We start from the raw sequence: 27,615 nt of genomic DNA, 5'->3' as shown, positions 1-27,615 counted from the left end.
GAACTCAGAGGTTGGCTTCCCCTCCTTCCCACCCCCTCCCCTCTTCTCTGGAATATTTGTTACAGTTGCATTTTTCAAACCATTTACTGTCGAGAGGGTAAGTGGAGTGACACAGCTCATAATGTGCAAATAAATGGGAGCTAAGCTCGTCAGCTCGAGTGGAATGAATTATTGTCGCCAGTGAGATGCAGTGATGGGGAGCAGCTGCCCGCCGCCGGGGAGGGCTCCAGCAGGTACGGTGCTGGAGTGGCCGGAATAACACTTACCGTGATTTATCAGAGAGCACTTGAAAGCCCCTCGGAGGCTTTAAATAGGCATGAAAAGAGGCTTCGTGGCACTCGGGCCCTGGCAGGACAGAGCGATTAGCGGGCTCAGATGCCTGACCCCGCGTGCGCCTTCCGGACCGGAGAAGCCGGAGATCTTCAAAGGCACTCAAGAAAGATGGCCAAGTGGGGGCCGTTCCAGGCGAGGGGACTTGGAGCCAAGTCCCCAAGGAAGGGGGAGACTTCCTAGGATGAGGTGAGCAAGCAGGAGCCTCCGGGAACAGAGGCTGCCTGAGTTTGAGTTTGGGGGCAGCCCATGAGAGCGAGGGTTCTCTTGGTCAAGGTTGCCCACAAAGAGCAGTTGCATGAGAACTTGAGGCCTGTGGTCTGCCCACTGGTAATGTGGAGAGCCACCCAGAAAATTCTCCCTGCCCCAAGCATTCTCCCCTCTTTGCTTGATACGGTGCCTACAATGTCCCCATTACAAATGACTCCTTAAGGATGAGCAGCACCCTATTTGAGGAGGCCTTTTCAACTATAAATTCTTTTGAGAGACATAGCACAGCCAAGTTGTCGCCTGTGAGTGAATCCTGGGAGGTGTTCAGCCATTTGACATTTTTTGGACCGGATAATGCTTTGTGGGAAGAGGGGAGAAGCTTACAAGCTGCACCATAAGATGTTTTCAGCATCCCTTGTCTCTACCAGCTAGATGCCAGGAGCACCCATTCCCCACGTCATGCCAGTCAGAAATGTTTCCAGACATTGTTACACGCCCCCCAAGTCCCACCCAGGGATGGACTGGTGGACTGGACGCCCACCGCTCTAGTGTAACACCTCTCAGGTTGTGCTGGAGCTATCTCTTGTGGATCTGTTTCCTAGCTTTGGATTTAAAACGTTTTTGAATTAATGTGTTTAGTGAAAAGAAATCAATTTTAATTGAATTTAACTGAAAAAAGGAAATAAACCAAAAGCTGTTGCTGAGCTTCCAGCTACATGTTTATTTACTACAAGACCTATGTAAAGTTAAGATAACAAAGATCACAAAAAGATGAAGAGTTTGGAGTTATTTGTTTTGGTAAGCTACACAACTTCAACTTTACTGCTACACATCTGTCCTTCCTCTCAAGTCTCCACCCATTTACTTATTATGGTTTGAATCCTGTCCTCCAAAACTCACAGGTTGAAAACCTCACCGTCAAGTATCTCAGAATCTGAGGTTATTTGGAAGTAACCTTTAGGACTTCCCAAAGGAAATCTAGTTAAAGTGAAGTCAGCAGAGTGGGCCCTAACCCAGGAGGACTGGTATCCTTAGGAAAAGGGAAAGAAACCTGGACATAGAGACAGGTGCACACACAAGGATGAGACTGAGGGCGGAGATCGGGGACACCGGGGACTCCTGGCAAACCACTAGACGCCTTCAGGGAGCACCAACCCCGCCAAAGCTTGATCTCAAGCTTTCAGCTTTCAGAGCTGTGAGGAAAGACGTTTCTACCCCCCCACCCCACCGCCCCAGTCTGGGGTCCTTTTTACAGCAGCCCTAGCACGCTGATATAACACTCATCTTTTCCCTTTGGTCATCATTAGTTTTATAGTTTAGGTCAACAACATGCACATTCTCTTCTGTGTCCATAATCCCTAAATTCTTCAGTTTGAGTTTATGAGTTTATGTATCAAAATGGGATAAATAGCCCCACTTGGGTCCTCTCCACTACTCATTCCAGAATTCTTTACTTTGATGCATCCCTAAATTGGCTAGATTTATTTAATCTTTCTTTCCTTCTTCCTTCCTTCCTTCCTTCCTTCCTTCCTTCCTTCCTTCCTTCCTTCCTTCCTTCCTTCCTTCTTTCCCCTCTCTCTTTCTCTCTCTCTCTCTCTCTCTCCCTCTTTCAGGAAGGATCCCTAGGTCCTTTATAACTAAGTTCTTGCATGCTTGAGAGTGTGTTGTCTTTATACTTGAGTGGTGGTTTGGCTGAGGGTCTTATTTTTTTCCTACGAGAGCATCATAAACATTATTGCCTCATGAATTGCAAACTGCGGTGGAGAAGTTGGAGGCACACCTGGCCATGTTCCTACTGGCTTGAGCCTCTTCCCCAATACCCTCCACACCACACCAGGTGATGAGATGTGTACATTTGACCTCCTTTGTCTTCCATGTTTCTCAACCCCCCCCCCATCATTTTGATATTTATACTTAGGATTCTCTTCCATTTCAGTGTTATAGTTTTCTCTGACCCATTTGCTCACCACCTCCCTGTCTGAATTTTTGCTCATGGGTATTTTTTGGTGGTTGTTGCTCTCAGTGGTGTATTCTACTCTATAAAGCTTCTGCTTTCTCTCCATTTCTTGCCTGAGTTTTGCTAGCTTGCTTTTTATCAAGACTCTGAGTTCCTTTTGTTTTTTTTTTTTTTTTTTTAAAGATTTTATTTATTTATTCATGATAGTCACAGAGAGAGAGAGAGGGGCAGAGACACAGGCAGAGAGAGAAGCAGGCTCCATGCACCGGGAGCCCGACGTGGGATTCGATCCCGGGTCTCCAGGATCGCGCCCTGGGCCAAAGGCAGGCGCCAAACCGCTGCGCCACCCAGGGATCCCTGAGTTCCTTTTGTATAAAGACCATATTGCATATAAATCCTTTGAGTCTATGGAGGCCCATTTCTCCAACTCTCCCTCTGTTGCGTTGAGCAATTCTCCTGGTAGTATAAGCTCTTCATCAGCTTTTGCTTGGATTTCTTTCCCTCCATCTGATTTTAATCTTTAGATCACATTTTGCTTATCCATCTATCCATCGATGGACACTTGGGTAGCTTTTACCATTTGGCTGTTGAGAGCTACTATAAACATGCTGTGCTACTATAAATGTGCATGTACAAATTTCTCATTGAGACCCTGCTTTCAATTCTTTTGTATATCTCCCCAGAAGTGGAACTGCTCAGTCTTATGATAATTCTATGTTTAATTTTTTCGAGGAAACACTAGACTGTTCTCTGCAGCAGCTGTACCGTGTTACATGCCCACCAACCATGTCCAAGGGTTCCAGCTTCTCCACATCCTTGCCAATACTTATTTCCTGGGTTTTTGTTTGCTTAGGCTTTTTAAAAAAGATTTTATTCATTTATTTCTTTGAAAGAGAGAGCACAAAGAGGGGTAGTGGTGGTAGAGAGGAGCAGAGGGAGAGGCAAGATTCCTACTTAGCAGGGAGCCCGACATGGGGCTCAATCCCAGGACCCAGGATCATGACCTTGAGCTGAAGGCAGGCAGATACCTGACCGACTGAGCCACCCAGGCACCCCTGCTTATTTTAATAGTAGCCACCCTAATGGATGTGTGGTATAATATTCATTCTTGAACAAAAAGAAACTCCACTTCCCACACTTCCTGGTGAGGAAGGAATTTAACTTTCAGTGAAATTCAGCAAATAATGCGTCAGCACCTTCTATGGACAAAATGCTCTGCTGAGGGCTTTGGAGGCCAGGCAGGGGATAATTAAGAGCATGGATTCTGCTTCCACAACCCCCTGCTGCCACTTCCCAGCTGTGCCTGTCACTGTACCACTCTGAGCCTCAGTCCCCTCATCTATAACACAGAAACGATAGTAATAGGGTCCATTTCATTGGATCATTGTGGGGATTAGCTTATTTCATGTATGTAGAAAGATTCACATGGTGCCTGGCATGGTCCTGTTCTTTTTCATACTCTAAATTATTCTTATTTGCTACACAGAAAAGGCATAGCAGGACACATTTCCCCCTTGCCACAAGAAACTAACAGAACCCCACTTGTGCACCCAGTCCCCCTGTTGCCCTGTCCTGGGATCCTACCTGGCCCGGAAAAGTACCCAGATGTTATCAGAGCTCCCTCTGGGGGATAGGAAGATAGACTTCCTCTTTATACTTTGTTTTCAGTTTTACAAGCTTTGAAAAGTCAGCATAATTGTTTTATAGTTTTATAATCATAGCTACATGGTATAATAACAATGACATTTTATATGAGCACAGACTTCTAGCAAAAAAATAGTCATTTTTCTCTACTTGTCTCCATTAAAATCTACCTAAAACAACCACAATTAAGTCAAAATAGAGATAAACTTGGATTTCAACAGAGCGAGGATGTCTCTACATCCCCAGACCATTTCTCTTTATCTGGAACACACTTCTGCAGGTGAAGAGAACTGGCACAGCTCTCATCATGCTTCAGGAGGATCTGCTTTCTCTGAAAATAAGGTTCAACCCCCCTCTTAAGAAGACAGGAAATTCTGACACCTGCTACAGCATGGGTGGACTTTGAGGACACTACACAGAGTGAAATAAGCCAGCACAAAAAGATGAATACTATATAATCCCACTCACATGAGGTTCTTAGAGTAGTCAAAGACATTGAAAGTGGAACAGTGGGTGTTAGGGGGCTGGAAAAGCAGGGAATGGGAAGTTACTATTTAATGGGGACAGATTTTCAGTTTTGCAAGAGGAAAAGTGTTCTGTGAATGGAATGTGGTGACAGGTGCTCACTGGTCACAATGTGCTTCAATGCCACAGAACCACACTTAGAAGTGATTAAGATGGTACATTTCATGTTGTGTAGATTTTACTACAATTGTAAAAAAGAGAAAAGAAGAAAAACTAAATCAAGAATTGGAGAGAAAACTGAAGCCCAGAGAAAAGACATAGGGCATTGCTGGGAGGCTGGTGCCCCACCTCTGAGGACAGCATACACATCTAGTCGGTGTTTGGTCCCAGGCTGGCTGCAGGAGAAGGGGGCCACCCTCCCTGCCTTCTTGGGGCTTCAGCTGCAGAGTCCAGATGAATGACCTTGGAGTCATCAGGAGATAAAATCAGATAGAATATGATCATGGGGCCTCAAGGCAGATGGTAGAGTAGGGGTGGCAGTTTTTTCTTTCAAGATTTATTTATTTATTTGAGGGAGGGAGTGAGGGAGGAAGGGAGAGAGAGAGAGAATGAGCGCAGGGAGGGGTAGCGGGAGAGGGAGAGAAGTAGACTGCTAAGCACGGAGCCCGACTCGGGGCTCGATCCCACGACCCTGAGATCACGACCCATGCTGAAATCAAGAGTTGGATGCTTAACCAACTGAGCTGCCCAGGTGCCCCGGCGAGGCAGTTTTTCAGAGATTAAATGCCCTGTGACTAGAATTTAGACGGCAATGGAAGAAAGAGGAGGGATAATTCAAATCAACACCATTCAGTATGATTGTCCAAGGGTTCACTGGGCTCTCTATGGTCCATGGCAAGGGTGACGTGAAAGGTTCACAATTACCCACCTTGCCTGGTCGGAGAGCAACTACACTCTCAGCAGGGGCTGCTGTACTTCCTGCTGCAACCAGAATTGCCTCTTATGTTTATCATCCATGCTCTAATTTATTCATTCATCTATAAACGATCCGTTCATTCATGAAGATAGAGGGTGAGAGACAGCACTTAACCATGTGCAGACATTGTGTTGGCAGACAAAGCCCCTGCCCTGTAGGAACTAACACTCTAGTGGGAGATACAGATTTTTGTCAGGTAATCACATGAAGGAACGGAAGTTGCAACCATGACCAGTGTTGTGCAGGAAGAGACACATGGCATAGTGTCTTCCATGAGTGGAAGGGATAATCTGCTCAGGCTATAGGGAAAACTTCCCTGACAAAGCTTGAGCCAAGACCTGAAGGATGAGCAAGGAAAGAGACCTTTGAGCAGTAGGACAAGCATGTGCAAAGGCCCTATGGTGAGAGGGAACACATAAGAACAAGGAAACACAAGACAAGTGCATAGCAACAGGGCACTGAGAGTGAGAGCCAGTGGCATGCAAGCTGAAAAGCCTCTCACGGAAGCTGTATTTTCATAAGGGACAGTGCCTCTAGCCAAGTCACTCCCTAATGATGATGTAAGACACCCTGGCAGTGCTCGGAGAAAGAGAGGTGATATACAAGGATTCCAAGTGGGATAAATAGCATGGGTAGGGAGCCTGGTAGTGGGAATGAGCATGGTGTAGCCAAAAATTCCACCTGCCTGGAGTGGAAACTCTAGTAAAGCATTTTGAAGGGCCCCTCTCTCGTGCCCCAATTGCCTTGCTTGCCCTCAACTCTAGGGGCCCCTCCCCAGCCATCTTCCCCATCCCCTAGGGAGGCCCTAGAGGGGCTCCCTAGCTTCTGGAACCTGGAACTCAGCTCACCTCTCATGTAATTACATTGAGAACATGCTAGCTGGACCTGAGCTTCCTTTTCCTCACATCACAGCCTGACTCAAGCTCTCTCTGTCTTCATCCCACCTGCCCTGGCTGAAAAAATGTCCTTTGGTTCAAGGCCAGATACTTCTTGGACTCCATCAGTTTTGAGATGCACGTTTTTTTTTCCCCTCACATCATTGATATTGGGAGCATGTTGGCCGGGAGCAATCATGACATCACTGGTGTTACCTGCATGTAAGTGTCAAAATTTGCACAAGGAGGTCATTTCTTAGAAGGAAAATTCTGAAGACAGTAGTGCAGGATTCTTTTGAGAAAACACAGACGTCGATGACTCAGAGCTCAGAAAATCTGTTCTCTGAATATGAAGATGACTAAGGAATATCTTCACCAATTTATTTCACTTAACGTCTTCTTTTTAAAGTGTACAAGTGAATGATCTCTGATAAAAATCTATGCTTATGTAAGTGTGAAAGAGCGCTCTCATTACGTATGAAATACAAATTCTAAGTGATTAAAGAAGCAGTATGATACTTTTAGATGGCGACTTTTTACTTTCTTAGCATATAAAATAATGATACATTTCACAATTGACAGAGTCACTGAAATTCAGTAAAATGCATTCATAAATGTTAACACTGTTTTTCACCTCCCTCCACCCCGCCATACACACAGGATATCCTTTGCTCTGTCTTATGCATCCAGCTAGAGCTGAATATAAACTTCTAGAAGGATGTGGATGACCAACCAGATACCTGCAAGTGATAATCAGATTCCCCAATATCGGGAGAGAAAATGTGTTTGGTTCACTCAGAAAGTAAATCGTCTGGTGAACACACAGGAGGAAGTCTGAGTCAATATGGGAGGATAATTTATTGAAATATTAATTAGAGTCTGTTCTCCCTCTATCTTCCCCTTCAAGCAGGTGGGCGGGCTTTGTAATTCTTGGCCTCTGGAGTTTTAGCAGGGCTGCAGCCTGAAGCCGCCTGAAGTTAAAGGCTCTTCTGATCATTTGGGAGAGGAAAGCCATTGAAGAGATGGTGTGCTGTTGCTGGAGCAGGCTGGGGGGCCAAGAGGAGCCTTAGCATGAGAAGCAGGGAGCTCGGGGAGGGGGTTTGTGAAGACTCATCTAAGCCAGGACCTGCTCCAATCTCAGCAGAGCTCCAGGAGAGGCTGGACCCTAGTTCCATGATTCCTGGCTTCCTCAAAGGTTCTTATGTCTCACGTGTGGAAGGGGAGCTGGGGCCCTGCACCCAGAAGGGACCGTGCAGGAGGAGACAGGAGGGGCTTTGGCTGCAGAGGTCCTGGGCGTCCACTCCTCTCGGGAGGTGGGGCAGAGCCCACCTGATCTGAAGTTACAGGTCCCACCAAACTCGGAGCCCGAGTCTCCGAGTTCAAATTAAGTAAATGTAAAGAAAGTGACGGGGTTATGCTATATCTCAGGCACTTGAGTTTGTAAGCAGACATCTACAGCGCGTGACACCAGCAAAATTATTCTCCAGGCTTGGGCAGCTAAGCATCCCCTTCCTTGAGCACAGTCAGGGGCGCTGGAAGTCTGAAGCGCTGAGACCCTGCTGGAAGGAGAGTGCTGGAAACCTGAAGGCTGGGGCTCCCCACGTGTCAGTCACGCTGGAGACAGCTTTAATGGGCTTGCTGTCACGTGTCCCTTGAAGGCCAGCCCCCCTGGACGGGGCTGTTTGCAAACTCCTCTCCAAAGCAGCTTCCCTTGAAGAGAGTTGCTACACAATCATTACAAATTGATTGCAAAAGAGCTAACAATCATGATTAAATCATTAAATTCTTGTCTACGCTTCAGAGAGCGGTGAGAAAATTAACTTCCCACCAACCTAATTTTTTCCTGAACATGAAATAATGATTTTCTGCCCGTCTAATTACAAAGCCAACATCTGATCAAGCCAGCATCCAGAGGGGATTATCGCATGCACGAGTATTAGACCTCATTACCAGCTTGAGTGCAAAATTATTACATCTTGTAATTGGATGGTGAGATTTATATACAGATCGGCCCGGTTTCTGTAAGATTGTAATTACAAGCTTCGTTGGTTAGCTACTTATCACTCAGCACAGAAGAGAGGAAAATAAGCAACAGAAAAGGCATTTCATTAACCCATAACCCTATCAAGGGAAAGCCACTGTAACACCCATGTCTGCATTAGGGAGAACAGCTAAATTCACAGATGAAACAATTTATTATACTCTTTGCAAATGGGATTGCATTTTGTTTAACCCCTAATGAACTCTTTGGGTAAAGTGTCTGAACAAACCATTCATTTTATAGACAACTAGGTTCAATACAGTAATTATAAGGGGTAACTGACTGAGATAAATGCTCACCTGCTTAGAGGCAGTTGATTAGAGACACAATTGGTGGGCGCCGGGCGCCTGCTCCAGGGCCCGGGGGCCGGGACAGCCTCGGCTTCCTGCAGCGCCTGGGAGGGAGCAGGATCCCGCCCGGCAAATCCGCTGGACCCGCCGAAACTCTGCTCCTGCCTTCGTCAAGCTTGGCTGCAACGTGCAGGTTTAATAAAGCCGCAACGACGACACGGTTTAACAATTTTAGAGGCACTGGTGTGGAACGCAGAAATGTAAATACAGCCCGATGAGGGCTCCGCGGGCTCCAGATGCTGGACCTAAATTAAATGTTACCTTTTCACATGTTTATGGCACAACAACGGGCCCCGCACAAAGTCGGCTTGGTGTGGAACTGATGGATGATGTGACACTCGAGGTGGGTTATTTTGCAGCCTCCTGACCAGCAGTACTCTCTGCCAGGAGGCAGCAAACTCAAGCTTGTGCCGCCTCCTTTTGCACCCTGGTGAGTGTGGCATAGTTGGTGACACGTGAAGTTTACGTGATGCCCAGATTTCAGTGCGCATAAAGTTTTATTAGAACACAGCCACATCCATCTGCTTGTATTGCCTGTGGCCGTTTTCTGCCACCACATCAAGAGCTGCGAAGCCAGAAATATTGGTTATCTGGCCCTTTAGACAATGTGTGCTGATTCCTGTTCCATTCAGCCACACGCTCATCTAGTCATTCAACAAACAGCGACTCAGCGTTTAGTATGTGTTAGGTCCTGGGCCAGGTGCTGGAATACAGAAAAGGAAAGGCCACCATTCTAGCTCTCAGGGATCTCACAGGCCGTGGGGGGAATAGACCTGGACACGGTGGAGCTTCAGCTAGCTCAATACCTTCCTCCTTCTTCTGGTCCAATGTCCTGGATTTCCTCAGGGCAACCAGCCTCACCTTGACACGTGCCATGCCACCTGGCCTCCACGATGATGAGTTTGGAGATGGACATATGGTCCAGTCAGAGCCGTGAGCCACAAGCAAGGACCCTCTGTGGGATGAAAGGAACACTGTCTTGTAGTGGAGTTAGGCCTCATTGTCCTCTGTCTGGAACCACGGGAAGCACCTTGCTGCCCCTGGAGCTTGGGGAAAAGGATAATCAAAGAGGTGGTGAAGAAGATGATGCAAGAGACTGGATCCTGACATCACTGCTCCAGTCCGACTGTACCTGAAGTCAGACTACCCCTGGACTGTTCCATTTTATGAGCCAGTAAAGTAGCCTTTTGGCTTGAACCCACTACTGTCACAACAGAAAGAATGTACCTAATTTGTACAAGAATAACTACACAAGTAGGCAGGATGAAGTGTCCTGTGCAGGGTAGGAGGGGAGCTTGATTCTCCCAGGGACTCAAGGAATCCTTTCTGGAAGTGGTGGTCTTTGAGCCTGGGATCAGAAGGCTGTCAGAGTTTTGATAAATGGAGAAAGGGAGTGATCTAGCCGCAGGCTGGAGGCTCAGCATGGGCAAGAGCAGGAGAGCACCGAGGATGTGCAGAAATCGTGTGAAGGAATGCTGAGAGGGACCGCTCAGGACCACAACAAACACTCTTCTCTCTTCTGAACCACTTCTGAGTAGCTTATCCCCAGAACCCAGGGGCTCATGAATACCAGAACCCTCTTAGCCAGGAGGTTGTGAGGTGATAGAAGGTGGATTACAGCTCTTCCACAATGATCTCCTGCTGGTGTCCGTCCCCTGGTCTGGTCCCCTCCCCTTGAACTGTGGGAGAAACCATCTCTTTGCTTCTAACCAATAGGATACGGCAAAGGCAAAGATCAGTATGCTGAAAACTGTAAAACACTGATGAAAGAAATCAAAGAAGACCTAAATAAATACAGATAGGCCATGTTTCATGATTGGAAGATTCAATATTTTCAGTGTGTCAGTTCCTACCAGATAAATTTATGGATTAAATACAACTCAAATAAAAGCCCCAGCAAGATTCTTTGTAGGAACCTACAAGTTGAGTCTAAAATGTACATGAAGAATCAAAGGAGCTGGAATGGAGAGATATGGGTCCAGCCTCCCTTTGGCACCACTCTGAACGTGCCATCTGGTTTCAGGGCTCTCCATAAGTGAGCCGAGACCTCAGGGGCAGCAATGCTGTGGGACAGCTTCTCCTTCTTCTTCTCTTTCGCCCAGTCCTGCCTTCCTCACTTCTTCATTAGGTGTATTCTCTGGCGCCAAGCTCCAATGGACAAACCTCCACCTGAGAGTCTGTTCTGGGGAACCCAATCGAATGCAGTGAGTTTCAATCCATTTCTATAAATGAAAATATTGACTACTTAAAGGAGTAATTTGATGGTGAAAAGAAAATCAGACGAATGTGACACAGAAATTGTGTCATTGGGTCCATTTAGGAACCTTATCTACAGATTTATTTCTGATTCCTGACAAAGCCTGAGGGAAGAAGGAGATTTTACAAGGTATGTATATACCATATGATTACGTTTATGTAATCTCCATGGAGATGTAGAGCAGATGCATGGTTGCCAGGGGCTAAAGAGAGGGTGGGGAAAGGAGGGAATTAGATGTGGCTACTGGAGGCAACATGAGGAACCCTCATGATTATGGAAATGTTGGGTATTTGGACTGTATCACTGTCAGTATCCTAGTTGTGATATTGCAAGATGCTGCCTTTGGGGGAAACTGGGTAAAGGGTACATGGGATCTCTTAGTATTATTTCCTACCACTACATGTGGACCTACAACTTTCTCAAAATCAAAAGTTCAATTTATTTGTTTTCATTTTGACACTACACTATTTTTTCTTTTTTTTTTAATTTAAATTCAGTTTGCCAGCACATAATACATCATTAGTTTCAGATGTAGTATTCAATAATTCATCAGTTGCCTATAACCCCTGGGCTCATCACATCACATGCCCTCCTTGATGCCCATCACGCAGTTACCCCATCCCCCACCCCCTCCAGTGACCCTCAGTGTGTTTCCCAGAGTTAAGAGTCTCTCATGGTTGGTCTTCCTCTCTGATTTTCCCCCACTCAGTTTCCCCTCCTTCCCTTATGGTCCCTTACACTATTTCTTATATCCCATATATGAGTAAAGCCAGATGATGAAAGTTTAATTTATAAAAGCAAGGAAAAGAAAAACATGGCACAGGCGATGGGATGGCACTTCATGGTTAGGATATAGAAAAATATGGATTCCGTTTTTTTAGTGAATGTTCCCTCTTGTTTTCCAAGCTTGCACGTGTTGCTGAAGGAAGCCTCCATGTTGGAGAGACCCATATGGCAAAGGACTGAAAGCAGGCTGTGGCCAACAGCTGGTTAGAAACGAAGACCTTAAGACCCTAGTAAACTAAGATCCAGCAGCCCCCAGGCCCTGAATTCTGCCAATGATCAGGTGAGCTTGGAAAAGCATCCTTCCCCAGTCAAGGCTTCTGATGAAACCCCAGTTTGGCCAACCCCTTGATTCAACCCCAGAACAGCAGACCTCGCTAAGCTGTACCTGGATTCCTGACCTATGGACACTGGGAGAAGATAGATATCTATTGTTTTAAGTGGCTAAGTTCATAGTAGTTTCTTTTATACATTTATATATAGCTAATACTTATACCAAAACAATCAAAATGCTGGTTCTTAGAATTTTATTTTGTTCAAGATAACACAAGAGAAGGAAGGTAGACAGAAGGAAGCCTCAGGAAAGGATGTTGAGCTATCATTATTCTGGAATTAGGTTCAATGTTAGTACCTCTCAAATTTTTCCTTTGAGGCATCATTCATAACAAAAGAGCATGTTTGAATATCTAGACCTGTGGTTACCAAATTTTAATGATCACGAACCACAAAGAGAAAAAATTGCACTCATGCACACACATACACATACATCTGAACAAATATGTATAATGAACAATACATTCTATATGCTTTTTCTTCATTGTCAGCCTCTCTCCATGAGAATGTCAGCTCCATGAGAGCAACATAATTGCATTGTTTATTACCACACCCCAGGGGCTCTAGATCAATGATTTGTTGAGTAAAGGAATGGATTTTTATGAATGCACATATACAAAAAATGAATTTTTGAAATGATGAGATGAAGATAAAATGAGCAGTTATTTTTAACGTTTTTCTAATTGTGAGGGCATCATACTGTCATTAGCTAATATCCTATATTAGCTATTATTGTGTCTTATATAGCTATTATTGTGTCAACAGGAGGGATGTTGTTTCTAATTATCTTTTTTGTAAATTTCAATTGTTTTTAATCAAGTTCTTTCAGATCTTAATAGATAACCGTCGTTTTTATCTCATACTATGGCTGGTCAAAGAACCATGTGAAGAGAGGGAGTGACAGTCCCACCATACTCTTCTTCACTTCTACTGGCATTATTATTATAAAGTTTAACTGGTGTCTTCATGGAATCTTCTTCAGCCACTTGTCCTTTTTTTAAAAGGCTTATTTCATTAAGCAAGGTAAGATTATCTATAAATCCAATTAAATTACTACGTGGAAAGTACAACTCCTCAAAATGTACCGAAAGAAAAAAAATGAATACGAGAGAAGCTGTCCATCCACTCTTCTCCTCAGAATACCTTGTAGAATTCATAGGACATACAATCTTTGTGACATAGGACAGAATGAAGAAACTAGTGCCAATCTATAACTTTAAAGACTATTAAAGCTTCATTTCCTGAGTTTTTTATTTAAAAGTAGATTTATTTAGAGACTCGACCCTATTCCAACAATTTGTATGTCTCTCCTTGTGCCAGTACCAACTGTCTTGATTACCATTGTTTTATAGTAAGTTTTAAAATCTGGAAGCATATGTCTTCCTAGTTTGCTTTTTCAAAAGATTATTTTGGCTATTTGGGGTCTCTTGCAATTCCTAATGAATTTTTAAACCAACTTGTCAATTACTAAAAAGAAGTCAGCTGGGATTCTAAAAGGGATTACAATAAATTTGTAGACCAATTTGGGGGATATAAACATTTTAACAATGTTAAGTCCTACAACCTATGCACATGGGATATTTTTCCAGTTATTTAGACTTTATTTTATTTCTTTCAACAATGTTTGTAGTTTCATAAAGTTTTCACTTACATTATTTTCATTATTTATTAAATTAATGAATTTTAATCTATTTTATTATTTCACTTAATTTATTCCTAAGTGTTTTATTCTTTTTGTTGCTATTGTAAGTTGAAGAGTTTTCTCAATTTCCTTTTTAGATTGTTCACTGTGAGTGTATCCAATGTAATTGATTTTGGTAGACTCATCTTGTATCTTGTAACCCTGCTGATTTTCAGAAAGGATGTCAAGACCATCCAATGGGGAAATAATAGTCTTTTCAAAACTGGTGCTGGGACAACTGGTTAGCCATAAGCCAAAGAATAAAATTAGATCCCTGCTTCACTAGATTAAAAAAAAAAACTCAAAATGGATCAAAGACCTAAATGTGAAAACTAAATCCATAAAACTCATAGAAGAAAATAGGAGTAAACCTTCATGACCTTGCGCTTGGCAAAAAAAAATTCTTAGATATGACACCTAAAGCATGAGCAACAAAAGAGAGAAAATAAATAAATCAAAATTCAGCAAAATTATGATTTATGCTTCAATGAATACCATCAAGAAAGCAAAAAGACAACCCACGGAACAGAAGAAAATATTTGCAAATTCTACATCTGATAAGGGACTTGTATCTAGGATGTGTAAAGACAAATATATAAAGACTCACAATGAAAAATAACCCAATTTTTTTAAATGGGTAAAAGAGATGAGCAAACATTACTCCAAAAACTACTATACAAATGGCTAATAAGTACATGAAAAACTGCATCATTAGTCATCAAATAAATACAAATCAAAACCTCAGTGAAATACCACTCCGTACCCATGAGGAGGCTATATAAAAAGTCAGACAAACAAGTGTTGGTGAGGATGTGAGAAAATTGGAGCCTCCATACACTGCTGGTGGGAGTGTAAAACGGTGTAGCTTCTTTGGAAAGCAGTCAGATGGTTCTTCACATGATTAAAATACAGAGTTACCATATGTTTTAGCAATTTTACTCCTAAGTATATATATACCCAAGAGAAATGAAAACATCCGTTTACACAGAAACTTATACATGAATGTATGCAGAAGTGTTATTCAGAATAGCCATAAGGTGGAAACAACCCAAATGTCCATCAGTTGATGAATGAATAAACATAATGTGGTATATCTATACAACAGAATGTGTTTGGCTACAAAAAGTAATGAAGTCCTGATACGTGGTACAACATGCATTGACAGCATTATCCCAAGTGAAAGAAACCAGTCACGAAAGATCACATACTATATTATTCCATTCATATGAAATACTGCAGAATAGGGAAATCTGTAGATACAGAAAATAGGTGTGCAGGTTGCCTAGAGCTGCAGGAGGCTGAGGGTGTAGGGGGTTATATTACAACATATCTTTTGAGGTGACAAAAGTGTTTCAAAACTGGCTGATAAAAGGTTGTACATGCCTGTGACTCTATTATAAGCCACTGAATTATACACCTTAGATGCATGAATTGAATGACATGTGAATTACATCTCAATAAGCCTATTAAAGAACCTAAGTAGATATTTTTTCCTGCTGGCTTGAACAAAAACATAATGGCTGGAGCTTGAGTAGCCTCCTTGAACCACTGGGTAAAATAATGACAGTGGAGCAAGAAGTAGAAGGGCTCTAGATCCTGCTCACTATCGACCATCACCCAAGTTCCAGACTGCTTACTTCTGTACTTCTACTGCATGACAGAGAAGAAATTTTCTACCTTGTTGGGTTTTTAAAATGGTAGATATAGAAGTTCTGATACTATCTTCCCATATCTTGAATTGAATAACACTGTTTTCTTCCTTGGAAGATTGCTAGAGGACTCGAGAAGTAGGGTGGATCTGAAGGTAGAGCCCAAACAATCACAGTAGCTATTATGCCATTCCCCAAATATTTCTGGCTCTTTACATTTAAGTATATGGTAGGATTGCTCTTTCTGCTCCTTTGTGGCCAGATGGGACAATGGGACTGGTCCTGGCCAAAGAGTTATAAGCAGAAGTCACACAAGTCACTTCTGGGCTAAGCATTTAATTGCTGGCATGAGACATCTCTCCCCAGAACACTTTTCTTCTTACCCATAGTGACAAGTGCCACTCCCAGTGGGGCTGCTCCTGGATCCTGGTGTGAGCATCCAGCAGAGCAGAGCCCCAAGTAACAGGTGATAGACATGTTGTATCACAGAGAAACAAACATCAGTTGTTTTAAGCCACTGAAATTTTGTAATTGTTTGTTACCACAGAGCCTATACTGACTGGTGCACCTGCTGTGGCATGATAACGTTTCTTTGATGTTTTGTGTTTTAACTTTAAAAATAGTATACTCCATGGTAAATCAGTGATCATTTAATATAGAAATAACATTTCCCCTCAAACTGTTCAATTAAATGAAGGCTTCAGAAAGATATTGTCTTGTTTATACTGTGGCTTCTCATATCACCCAGAAGCATCCATGGCAAATACACCACAACCATATTTAATATATATATATATAAATATAAATATAAATATAAATATATATATACATATATATATATATATCTCCTGGGGCAAACTCTGGGCTCCGAATCCCAGATGATACAACATAAGTACTTTGGAGAATCATCAAAATGTATCTGAAGGTATTTCTAAATAGTTCTATGTGATAAACGTATGGAAGATTCCAGTCTTTCTGGGTATGGACTACATAATGAACCATGACAATGAAAGGCACCACTAAGAACAACAGTAAAGGGTGCACATTGTCATCACAGCCAGGCAGGAATTCAAATCCTCCCTTTGCCAGGATTTTTACCTTTGGTAGCCTCAGCTTCGTCATCTGCAAAGCTGAGAGAATAGCACTCATTTCAGAAGATGAAAATAAAATCCAAGGACATAATGTTCTAATAATGCACTTCACATAGAGTCTGTAGAATAGCATACTGCAAAGCATGATAATTTCTACCCTTAATAATCTTAAGTTGGCAAGTATTAAAAGATAATAAAACCTAGTGTTGGTCAGAGTGTAAGTAAACAGGCATACCCAGCTAGTAGGAGTAGATGTTGGCTCTTTCTTTCTGGAAGACGCAGTAAAAATGGATATGATCTTACGACCCACTCCAGTTCCATTAGAAATCCTAAGGAAGTAATTAGACAAATATGTGAAATTCAATGTACAAACAACAAAAATCTTCAAGAATAGGGAATGTGTTCAATAGATTCTGATAAATCCCATGGAGAGTAGGAGTTTTCAAACTCTTTTGACTAGAATTCACATAAGGAGTACATATTCTATTACAACCTAGTATACACTAATATGTTTGATCACACGGAATCTTGATACAGATTCTTATCTTCCCTAATGCAATACATAGGATTTTTCTATTCCATCTAGTACTATTCTTTTCTGCCTCGTTTATTTTAAATATTGATCTTGACTCACTAAATTCATTTTCTTACTCACTAAAGAGTCATAAGCTGTGGTTTTAAAAACACCACTGTGTGTAGATTTTACAAAAGTTGATTTAGAATGTATATCCACTGACAAGGAAAGATGTCCAAAGAGTAACACTGAGTAAAAAAGAAGGTCACAAAATAGAATGAACAATATTGTCCTGTTTAGGTTAAATGCGTGTATGTGTATGTGAGTGTATTTCATCCAAACAGAAAAATACTCTGGAATAATAGACCACAAAATAAACAACAATGGTCATCAGAAGAGTGAGAGTGGGGGTTTGTGGATAATTTCATTTTCCTTTGGTTTGTCTTCCAGCTTTTCCTACAATAGGCATCTTACTTGTATACTTTAAAATGAGTTAGTTGCATAAAGAAATCAAGCGTAAGAGTATACAGAGTCTTGTCCAAAAGGAGTAAATGTGGTTGTTTAGATCCGTAGCAAGAACCTGAGGAGCCTAATCAGTTAAAAAAGCTCAATTGTGGGGCACCTGGGTGGTGCAGCAGGTTAAGAATACAACCCTTGGTTTGGCTGAGGTCATGATCTCAGGGTCATGAGATCAAAGCATGCGTTGGGCCCCGCACTTAGCAAAGAGTCTACTTAAGACTCTCTCTTCCTCTCCCTTTGCCCCTCCCCCCACAAATAAATAAGTAAATCTTTAAAAAGGAAAAAAAAAAAGTCCAACTGCTGTAGACTCAGGCCTCAGCCAACATCTAGGCTAAGGGCTGGGGTGAGGTTCTGGTCTCCTACAGCCGCAGCGCACCAGGCAACTTCTCACTCCCTCCATCTCTTCCTCCAATCCTCCCATCCTTCTTTTATCCTTCCCTTCCTTTGGTTCTTGCTTCCTACAAACATTTATGAAGCAATTCTCCATGCCAGGCACTGGGGATCGACAAAGGAAAAATCACAGCTCTGAGACCTAGTGAGGGCTGAGCTGAGCTTACTGATAGGCACGTCAGGGGGACCCAACCCAACATAAGAGCCGAGGGTCTACAGGATGGAGCCCTTGGGGAAAAGAGCTGGTACGGGGTTTTTAAAGCCAAGTAACTCGAAAGGTTTCTTAGACCAAGTTCAGTCTGGAGCATCTGCTGAGTAGCACCATCTGTGAGTCCAGGCAAAGTAGCTAAGTGACTGATATGAGTCATCACAATTTCATTATTTTGTTGGTCCCAATCAGCTTCCTGAAAAGATGTTGCCCCGTTTTGGGGAGGGACCCTGACCACTGGCCCTCCCGTAATCTCGTAATCTCTCAGACCCTCTGGGCTCAGTGTCCAACACATCTTCCTTTACAGCAAAGCCCAAGAATCCCTAGAATGTAGAGGTAAATGAACAAGGCCGACCAGGGAGAGGTCCTCTGGAAGCTCACATCCTAGAGCGCAAGCTAATAAAAACATAAATAAGGAAGTGCTTTGGGTTGTGATAAATCTGTGAAAATAATAGAACAGAATACTGTGACAGAGAGAACTGGGTGGTACTTGAGTGCCTGCAGAATCAGGGAGGACTTCTTGGAAGAGGTGACAATTAGACTCAAATCCCAAATGAAGAAAAGTCAGCCTCAAGGAAGAACACTTTGCAAAGGAACTAGCAAATGCAAGGACCTCAGAGAAGGAAGATCTTAGCTTGTTTCTGGACCACAAAAAGGCAGCTGTCTTGAGTATGAGCAAGGTAGCATGCAGGGGTCCAGACAAGGGCAGACAGGCCTATCATATAGGCCCTGGTGGATCTTGCTGAGGACTTGGGACTTGTTCTGAAGTATAATGAGAAGCCACTGGAGGAAAGTGGCATGTTGTTAAAACATGACACCTTTGTTTGATATCATTAGGGAGGATTGTGTTAACACCACACACGCCCTGATATATCACATTGAGAAGGACACAGCATCACTAATGCAGTATCTGTGCCTCAAATTTGCATGATCTTAATCCAATCGTGAGAAAACATTAGACAAATCCAAACTAATAGACATTCCACATGATGCCAGATCAGCGCGCTTCCAACGTCATAAAAGACTGAGGAATTGTCACCGGTAGGAAACTCAAAAACCCTAGATGCCATGTGGTATCTTGAATTGAATCCTGGAACATTGATGTTGTAATATCAGGAGAAAAACTCATCAAATTTGAATGAGGGCTGTCGTTTCATTGATAGTTTTGTATTAATGTTAATTTCCTAGTTTTGATCACTTACTGTGACTCTAGAAGCAGTTAACATAGAGGAAGCTGGGGGAAGGGTCTATGTAAACTTGTACTATTTTGATAACTTTTCTTTAAGCCCAAAATAATAGGCTGACTTTTCTTCATTTGGGATTTAAGTCTAATTGTCACCTCTTCCAAGAAGTCCTCCCTGATTCTGCAGGCACTCAAGTACCACCCAGTTCTCTCTGACACAGTATTCTGTTCTATTATAATAATAATAATATATATCATTAATATTATAATATTATTATTACTACTATTATATTAATATTATTATTACTATTATTTTTTAGAAAGAGTGTGAGCACAAGAGCAGGAGGAGAGGCTGAGGGAGGAGAGAGAATCTCAAGCAGACTCCCACAGAGCACGGAGCCGACACAGGACTCTATCTCATGACCCTGAGATCATGACCTGAGCTGAAATCAAGAGTCTGGTGCTCAACCGATTAAGCCACCCAGGCACCCCCAAAATTGTTTTTTAAATAGAGCTTTAAAAAACAAAGCACGAAACATGTATCATACACTGGATATTTTTAAAACTATTCACCCACACAAGCTTGCCCATGTGCAGAAAACATGCAATGTAGGACTAGTTGCCTCTGGAGAAAGATCAGGAATGGGAGAGAGACCTACTTTCCATTGTGTGCCATCTTACCCTACTTGAATTAACTACGTATAACTTTCATAATGAAAATGCAGAGCAAAAGTGTGCAGTGAAGTCTTTGGAGATTAAAAGAAAAGGCAATGCGTTTGTCCCACAGAGAGTGGATCACAGGGATAAGCATGGAGCAGGGACACCAGTGAGCACGTAGGTGTCCAGGATAGAAACGCGGGGGTCTGTGCTATGTTCAAAATAAGGAGAAGCAGAGTGAAGGGTATACATAACTCTCAGCACTATTTTTGCAACTTTTCTGTAAGTTTATGATTATTTTAAGAATTTCCAAGGAAGATGCAGTAGAGATGGTAAACTGTGAACAGAGTTGAGAAATGACATGGAGATGAACAGAACGCTGGTGGACTGGATGAGGAAGAAGAGAGACAGTGGGTCAGAGTGGCCCCCTAGGTGTAAGCCTGGGTGATAATCTCACTTCCTAAGATAGGAAGACTGGAAGGAACAAGATGAGACCATGACCCTGAGTCTGATTTAGGTGTTTTGGGACAATGGCAAAACCAGAGGGCACCGAGGAAGGGTGCCTGCTGCTAGTCTGTGCACAAAAAAGCAGCCAAAGTTTAAGGCTGGATGGCCTGTGCAGGAGCCCCTCTCCAGCCCCACCTTCTCACACTGGGGGCAGCCAGAGCTGAGAATGGGGAAGGGGACTGTACCAGTTCACTCGGTTAATGGGTGGGGGGAAAGGAGGAGACAGGCAGAGTCCAAGCTCCTGCTGCCTTCTCTCCAACATGCATGGTGCCTGCCTGGACATACAAGCACTCGTTAGGAAAGGCGAGCAGAGAAGGGGGTGCCTTGAATATGAAGCGCAGCGTCGTACAATATTTACTTATTTCAGCATCCCCTGGGAGACCCGCGGGTCTGTGGCTGGTCTCGTGGTAGGATCATTGTTAGGCCTGGGTGCATTATGATGTAACAGCATGAATGTTTCTGAGATGTTCTTATAGTTTTTCTAGGTACTTTATTTCATTCAATTTTCTGTCACCCCTGGGACCCAAATTATTCTATCCCATTTTACAGGTAAGGAAACCAAAGCCCAGAGAAATCAAGTGATTTCCCCAAGGCCACACAGCCAGTCAAAAGGCAGAAGTAACACTTGAATTTACACCTTCATATCACGAATTCCCACGCTGCTGTGTTAGAGCACGTTGCTCCCACTGTAGCCGAACAAACTCCTTGGCTCCTACAACGTAAGCACCAAAAGCAATCCCCAAACTTCAGGCAAGGGCCCTGCCATCAGTTCGAGCCCTAAATATTAACTCTCACCGGTCTTAATTTTCACACCAGGGAGATGCAACGAAGGAGCCTGGAGCATGGGCTTCGGAGGCTGGCCTTCCAGGGATCAGACCCCAGTCCCGCTCCTAACTAGTTGCGTGCAAGGCGTACAGTGCGAATCACTGTATGGAACATTCCTGTAGCATATGCTCAGAGCAGGTCTCATCAAGGTGATCAACCTGATACAACAGTAATGTCACCTACGTGGAAGGGCTGCTGGAAATTTCTGTAAGGGGAACCAGCTTCGTGTTTAGAACAGAGCCTGGCCTATAGGAAGCCCACAGAGTAAGCGTTGATATTACTACTAATGATATTATTATTAGAGCAAGAGTTCCCAATTTGCATGGCTAATAAAGAAGTGATTCCCCAGTGAATTTATCCCTCTTCCCAGACATAGAATGCGCCTTATGCCTCACACCTGGCTAAAGGAAAAGTTGCTCTGTCTACACCAGAATTGATGGCTACAGTTTCCCATAACCATACATCAAGAGCCTGGACCTGGGGCCTGGACTGCTGTTCACGTCTTATTTTCACTGCCTCCCACCCCTGTCTCCTTGCTGACATCCCAGCCAACGTCAGTAGGAGATGATAGCTCTGAAGACTGGACTCTCCTGGGCACACGTTGCTCACTGCCGATTGATGTGTGAGCGAGCCTTGGGAAATGGTCCCAAACCCAGCGAACACGAGCCCTCTCCTGGGGGCAGGTGGTCTGCTTGGCCACATCTGCAGGGCTGTGTGAGATGATGGAGCAGCGGTGGTTGGGGCAGGGGTGGGGGTCCGCTGGGGCGGGTGGGCCGATGTGGTCCACGAGGTGAGCCCCTTCCTTTCCGGAGTGACAAGTCATCAGTGCCATTGGAAAACATGCCAGAGTAATCCTGCCCGTCACGACGCCTGTGGCTTCTGACCACACATGAAAGATGGTCAGACGCTGAACTTTTTGCTCACGCTCCTAAAAGGCTCCACTTATCCACCCAACAGAAAACCGTGTGTGTGCCTTTATGGCGTGTGTTGCCATGATAGGTTTCTATTGCTGACAAAAAGTAAAAGAAACACAAAAACACTGCTAGCCATGCCCATTTGTGGGTGCCTATGCCCTGTGTGCCTGGCCTTGTGTATGAGTTAGCTCTTCAAATCCTCTTTAGAACCTCTAGGGTGGTTAGGCTACTCTCCCCAAAAGCAGAGGCTCAAAGAGACTGGGGACGTGGTCCAAGGTCACAAAATTATCATTTGGCAGATTCAGGATTTGAACCCAGGTCTGTGTGAATCCAAAGCCCCAAGTGTTTGACAGATATAAATGTCCTTGGGAGGGAAAGACGGGGGCTGAGGGCATTCAAACTGGGGTTCGGTGACCCACTCCCCGTAACCATTCAGACCAAGGATCTCGCCTCAGGCTTGATGCCCCCCCAACCTCTGAAGCTAATGGGGGGAGTGTCATGAGGGAGAGATGGTGGGGGGAGACCATCCCCACCCCCTGGCGCTCCCATCCCCTCCCAGCCCCCCTCTGTGTGCCACAACAGCCAATCAATACTGGCTTACATTTTATGAGACAAGGAGTTAACTTGTTCAATTATGGGGGAGACAGCTCTATTCTTTCGTAACAAGTAATCTGAGTAGGAAAATCGATCCTGAGAGGCCCCATGCACGCTGGCTAATTTTATATTATCCTTAGCCAATGGGCGAGCACAGAGTAATGGAGTTGTTGTTGCAGTTCATTATGGGAGGGGGATCAATAGTGGGACAATCTGAGGCGCAGCAGCACAGCTGTGGCAATAAGGGGGGGGGGCGTGGGGAGGGCCACTGCCTTGCGTGTGCTCCCAACCACACTGCAGACTCCTGCCCCAGCCCCTCAGAAAGGAGCCCCTCGGGATGGAGGCCAGGAGACTCCCGTGACCCAGGCCCCGGCGGCCCCCCAGCAGCCAGGCTCCCGCTGATGGAAAATGAAGGGAGGCAAAGCCTCTGTCACCGCAGCCTGGCTTGTGACCACCGCGTTTTCCCTGCTGTCCTTGCAAGTGGCTTTTGGACAGAACCCAGGGTTGGCCTGGCGGGGAATTCTCCTTGGCTTCTCGATGGCCCCAAACACTAATTCCTGGTTTTCTTCCTAAATACACGGCCGAGATAGACAGGCGGCCTCTGTCTTCTGTGTGCTCAGCGACCCAGAGATGCCGTCCCAGCTCCCCCTGGCTCCTGGGCAGGAATTTAATCTCCCTGGGGCAGTGGCTTCACTTCCAGGCGAGATCTGACATTTGGGTTGTTCCAATTTTCTCCCTTGTGACAGCGCTGCTGGTCCTGATTCAGCACTTTAGCATCCGTCTTGCGTGGCCCTCCCCGAGCCCCTCAGGCGCTGTGCTTCCTGTGCACGGCAGGCACGGCAGCAGCCTCTCGACACGATCAGGCTCCTCATCTATTTAACTTATTTACAGTATTATTTCGTCTCTATTATGTGTGACCCCATTTTATATGCATTGTCTTATTCACCCCTCAGAGCGCCTTCTGCTATGATCCCAATATATAGGTGAGTAAACCAAGGCTCAGAGAGGAAAAGCAATGGGCTGAGGATGCACAGGTATTAAAGGTCAGAGCCAGAATTTGAGCTTTTATCTGGCATGCCTCCAGCTCTGAAAACAGTTCCACAAGGCATTCCATGTCCTTTTGTTCAAAGTCTGTCTTCTCATGACTAGTCCACTGCCTGGCATACTTGTGTATAATGGGTATGATTTTTTTTAAGATATTTATTTATTCATGAGAGACACAAAAAGAGAGGCAGAGACACAGGCAGAGGGAGAAGCAGGCTCCATGCAGGGAGCCCGACATGGGACTCGATCCCAGGACCCCGGGATCATGACCTGAGCTGAAGGCAGACACCAACCACCGAGCCACCCAGGCGTCCTAGGTATGATTTTTTAAAAATATTAAATTAGGAGTGCCTGGATGGCTCAGTTGGTTGAGCATCCAACTCTTGATTTTGGCTCCAGTCATGATCTCAGGGTCCTGGGATTGAGCCTCATATCGGACTCTGTGCTCACTGGGGAGTCTGCTTGAGGATTCCTTCTCCCTCTCTCTTTCTAAAGTAAATAAAGAAATCTTTTAAAAAAATTAAGTCAACCTATTTTCATATGCTTCCTCCTCCATTAAACATGCTTTCCTGCCATCACCATACTATTATGGACCTAGGAGAGTGGGGAGAACCAGGCTTCGCTCTGCCAGGAGACAGGTTGGAGGGAGGAGGGGTCCCCGAGCACACAAGGAGAGAGGAATGGTAGCCATTCCTGTCCTGGCCAGTGTGAGAGGCAGAAGGACAGAAGTCGGGATACTTCATGGTCACATGTATGGAGGGCTAACTGTACGCCAGTAAGTAAACATCCTTATAACTACTAATTCAGATATACTAAAGTTCAACACGTTTTATTAATTTTGTTCATACAGCAAACTTCGGGGTAGTTACCATTAGCATCCCATGCTGCAGAGAAGAAACCAAAGCCCTGAAAGTGTAAAGATCTTGCTGGATTTGAAGCCAGACTCACTACTTCCAGACACTATTATCCACAATGTTGTTCTGGAATAGAAGACAGTAGGATGTGTCTGGACTCCTCTCTCTGGACCCAAATCCCAGCGTTAGGGGTGTTGGGTTGAGGGGAGAGGAGAAACGGGGAGAATTGATGCTCCAATTCTTATTTGGAAGTCAGAGATCACTCAGCAGCGCCATCCCTGTCCCGAGGTGGGTAATGCAGTAGAATTAATATGACACACCGTATAGTTAGATGGGCAGAGATCCGAGTTAGCATTCGGAATCCCTTTATCTCCCATCAGGCACAACTGGGAGCCAAAGTTTCCAACAGGGGATGTGGAATTCAGCCAACTGTCCCTGTTGTGGACTCAACTGTGACCCCTAAAATTCGTCTGTTGAGATCCTAGTTCCTGTACTTCAGAATGTGGCTGTATTTGGAGATAGGGTCTTTAAAGAGACAATTAAACTAAGATGATGTCAGACAGTGGGGTCCTAATCCAATGTGACAGGTGTTCTTATTAGGGGAGGAAATCTGGGGACACGGAGAGACACAAGGGATCTACACACACAGAGAGAAGCAGTGTGAGGACAAAGCAAGAAGGTGGACACCTGCCAACCAAGTAACAAGGCCTCAGAAGACACCAAACCTGCCAACACTTCGACCTTGGACTTCCAGCTTCCGATGTTTAAGCCCCCCGTCATGGTGTTTGCCAAGCTGATTGAGGCAGACCTGCCATGAGGCTGCCAAGACAGGAGAAACAAAGTGACCTCCTCCTGGAAGGCTCAGAGTGAGCCGCGCACATGCAGGGCAAGATGGAGGATGTGGCCAGAATTCGGAGTTCCAGAGACCAGCACAGCCAAGGCAGGACTGGCTGTGTGAGTAAGGGAGGACCTCAGGCCCTGACCCAGGCCAGCAAACAGACCATGAAAACAGCAGCTGCAGTTACCAACCAGTCACCAGACATGGGAAAAGGGGCAGAGCCACAGCCCCCAGACCCTGAGGTGGTCTGCTCTCACTCTTCAGAGGAGCTATGGACAGTGAGGGAGGGGAAAGGTGGAGAGGCCTGGGAAGGGTCCTGGGGAGGGTTCTCAGAAGGAGGACAACTGTTCACCACGAGGACCAAACACAATGCTTTAAATAATAGCACACATGGAATAATTAACATCTTTCTCCTAGACTAGAAGTCAACAACTGTGGCCCTCGGGCCAAATTCAGCCTATGTGTTTTTGTCAATAAAGTTTTATTGGGACATAGGCATGACGCTTGTTGACGCATGATGTATAGCACCAAAGCCTGAAATATTTACCCTCTGATCCTTTACAGAAAATGTTTGCCAACCTCTGCCCTAGAAGCAATGTTTCTGGAACAATGGTGGCTGGACTCTCTAGGACAGCTGGAGAATAGTTTGAAGGATTTCATCCATTCAATCATTTGTCCACTCAATCAGTCAACAAATATTTTCCCAAGGGACCACCATGTGCCAAAACCCATGCTCAGTACTAATGATTCAACAGTGAACAAAGAGTCATGGTTCTCTCGCCAAGGTACTTACAGTCTCGTGGGAACACAGACATTAAACAAATGATCACACAAACCTGCTGTGCTAAACCGAGGTGAATTCTATGCTGGAGAGTTTGAAAAATCTATTAAACCATATCTTCTCTTTCCCCAGAAGCAGATGCTGAGATAAGGGTTCAAATGCAAATCATTTATTTGGAAGATGGTCCTGGGAAGTACCAGCAGGGGAGTGGAGAAGTAGGGCAGGGCAGGGAGGGAAGCCACAGATAGTGTGTAACTGAGCAGATGACCCTCTGAGGACCCCAGGGACACCGTGGGAATTCTCCTCAGAGTTCTCCCACCCAAGGACAAGGAGGCTGGGATACCAACTCCCCATCTGTCATTGGTTGAGGGCTGCTCCCTGCGGCATTGAGTCTCCTGCTCTTCCTGCTTGTCCTCACCTGGTTGACGTGGGGTCACACGTGATCCCTAAGCAGCCTATCCTGTGTAGGGTGATACAGAGAGGATGAGGGTGTCTGGGGTGGAGGGGGACATTCTATCTGCCCTGAGGTTGAAGGGAGCCTTGGGAAAGAGCATTCCTACTGAGGGAGCCTGTGGCTCCTGACCCAGGCACAACAAGCTGCTCCCTCCTTGAGGTCCTCAGCACCCTTCGCTTTAATTAGAGCACTTAACGGGAGGTGTGAACACTTGTCACCTTGGAGGAAATGAGCCATGCCATATCCATTTTTCTGTCCCCAGAGCCTAGTGCTCTGTGCCCAGCACACAGTAGGACCACAGTGAATGATGAGTGAGCATCTTCCCAGCTTTAATGGGACAACAAGAGCTCAGGAAAATTCTCCTTCTGTCTGGTGCTTTCTGCAGACAGCTCCCAAGGGCTTCAGGACTATATACTAGAGAAGCCCTGCCCACATTTAGGGCAAAGAGGCGGGAGGAGCTCAACCTCAAGAAGGTCATGAGTGCAGAGGACACAACCTAGGTATTGGATTTTATCTGATCACTGAACAGTGGTTCTCAAAGAGAGGTCAAGGAACCGCTGGAGGTTCCCAAAACCTACGCATTGTTTTCACTAAATACTAAATACTGAAACATCATTTGCCTTTTTCTTATTGTCGTTTTCTCATGAGTATACAAGGGAGCTTCCTCAGAGACTATTTTATATCTACAAAA

At 44.6% G+C, this 27,615-nt stretch overlaps 2 long non-coding RNA genes across 3 annotated transcripts; one reads left to right on the top strand and one right to left on the bottom strand.

The window, feature by feature from the left end:
* The first annotated feature begins 352 nt into the window (after positions 1 to 352).
* LOC112660321 (uncharacterized) lies at positions 353 to 19,992 on the top strand. 2 transcript variants are annotated; one of them, XR_007407341.1, is made up of 4 exons: positions 353 to 519; positions 12,012 to 12,171; positions 13,051 to 13,244; positions 19,777 to 19,992. It is a non-coding gene; the product is annotated as an uncharacterized LOC112660321 (long non-coding RNA). The 2 variants fall into 2 exon arrangements; XR_004813929.2 differs by having other exon boundaries at positions 13,042 to 13,244.
* On the bottom strand, positions 8,804 to 21,039 carry LOC112660322 (uncharacterized). Its single transcript, XR_003136846.3, has 3 exons — positions 20,979 to 21,039; positions 16,878 to 16,971; positions 8,804 to 9,803 (listed from the first exon to the last, which is right to left on the bottom strand). It is a non-coding gene; the product is annotated as an uncharacterized LOC112660322 (long non-coding RNA).
* Positions 21,040 to 27,615: the final 6,576 nt, after the last annotated feature.

This window comes from Canis lupus, chromosome 2 (assembly GCF_003254725.2).
Source record: "Canis lupus dingo isolate Sandy chromosome 2, ASM325472v2, whole genome shotgun sequence".
In the NCBI taxonomy this organism is placed as follows: Eukaryota; Metazoa; Chordata; class Mammalia; order Carnivora; family Canidae; genus Canis; species Canis lupus.
This window is presented reverse-complemented; position numbering and strand designations above follow the sequence as displayed.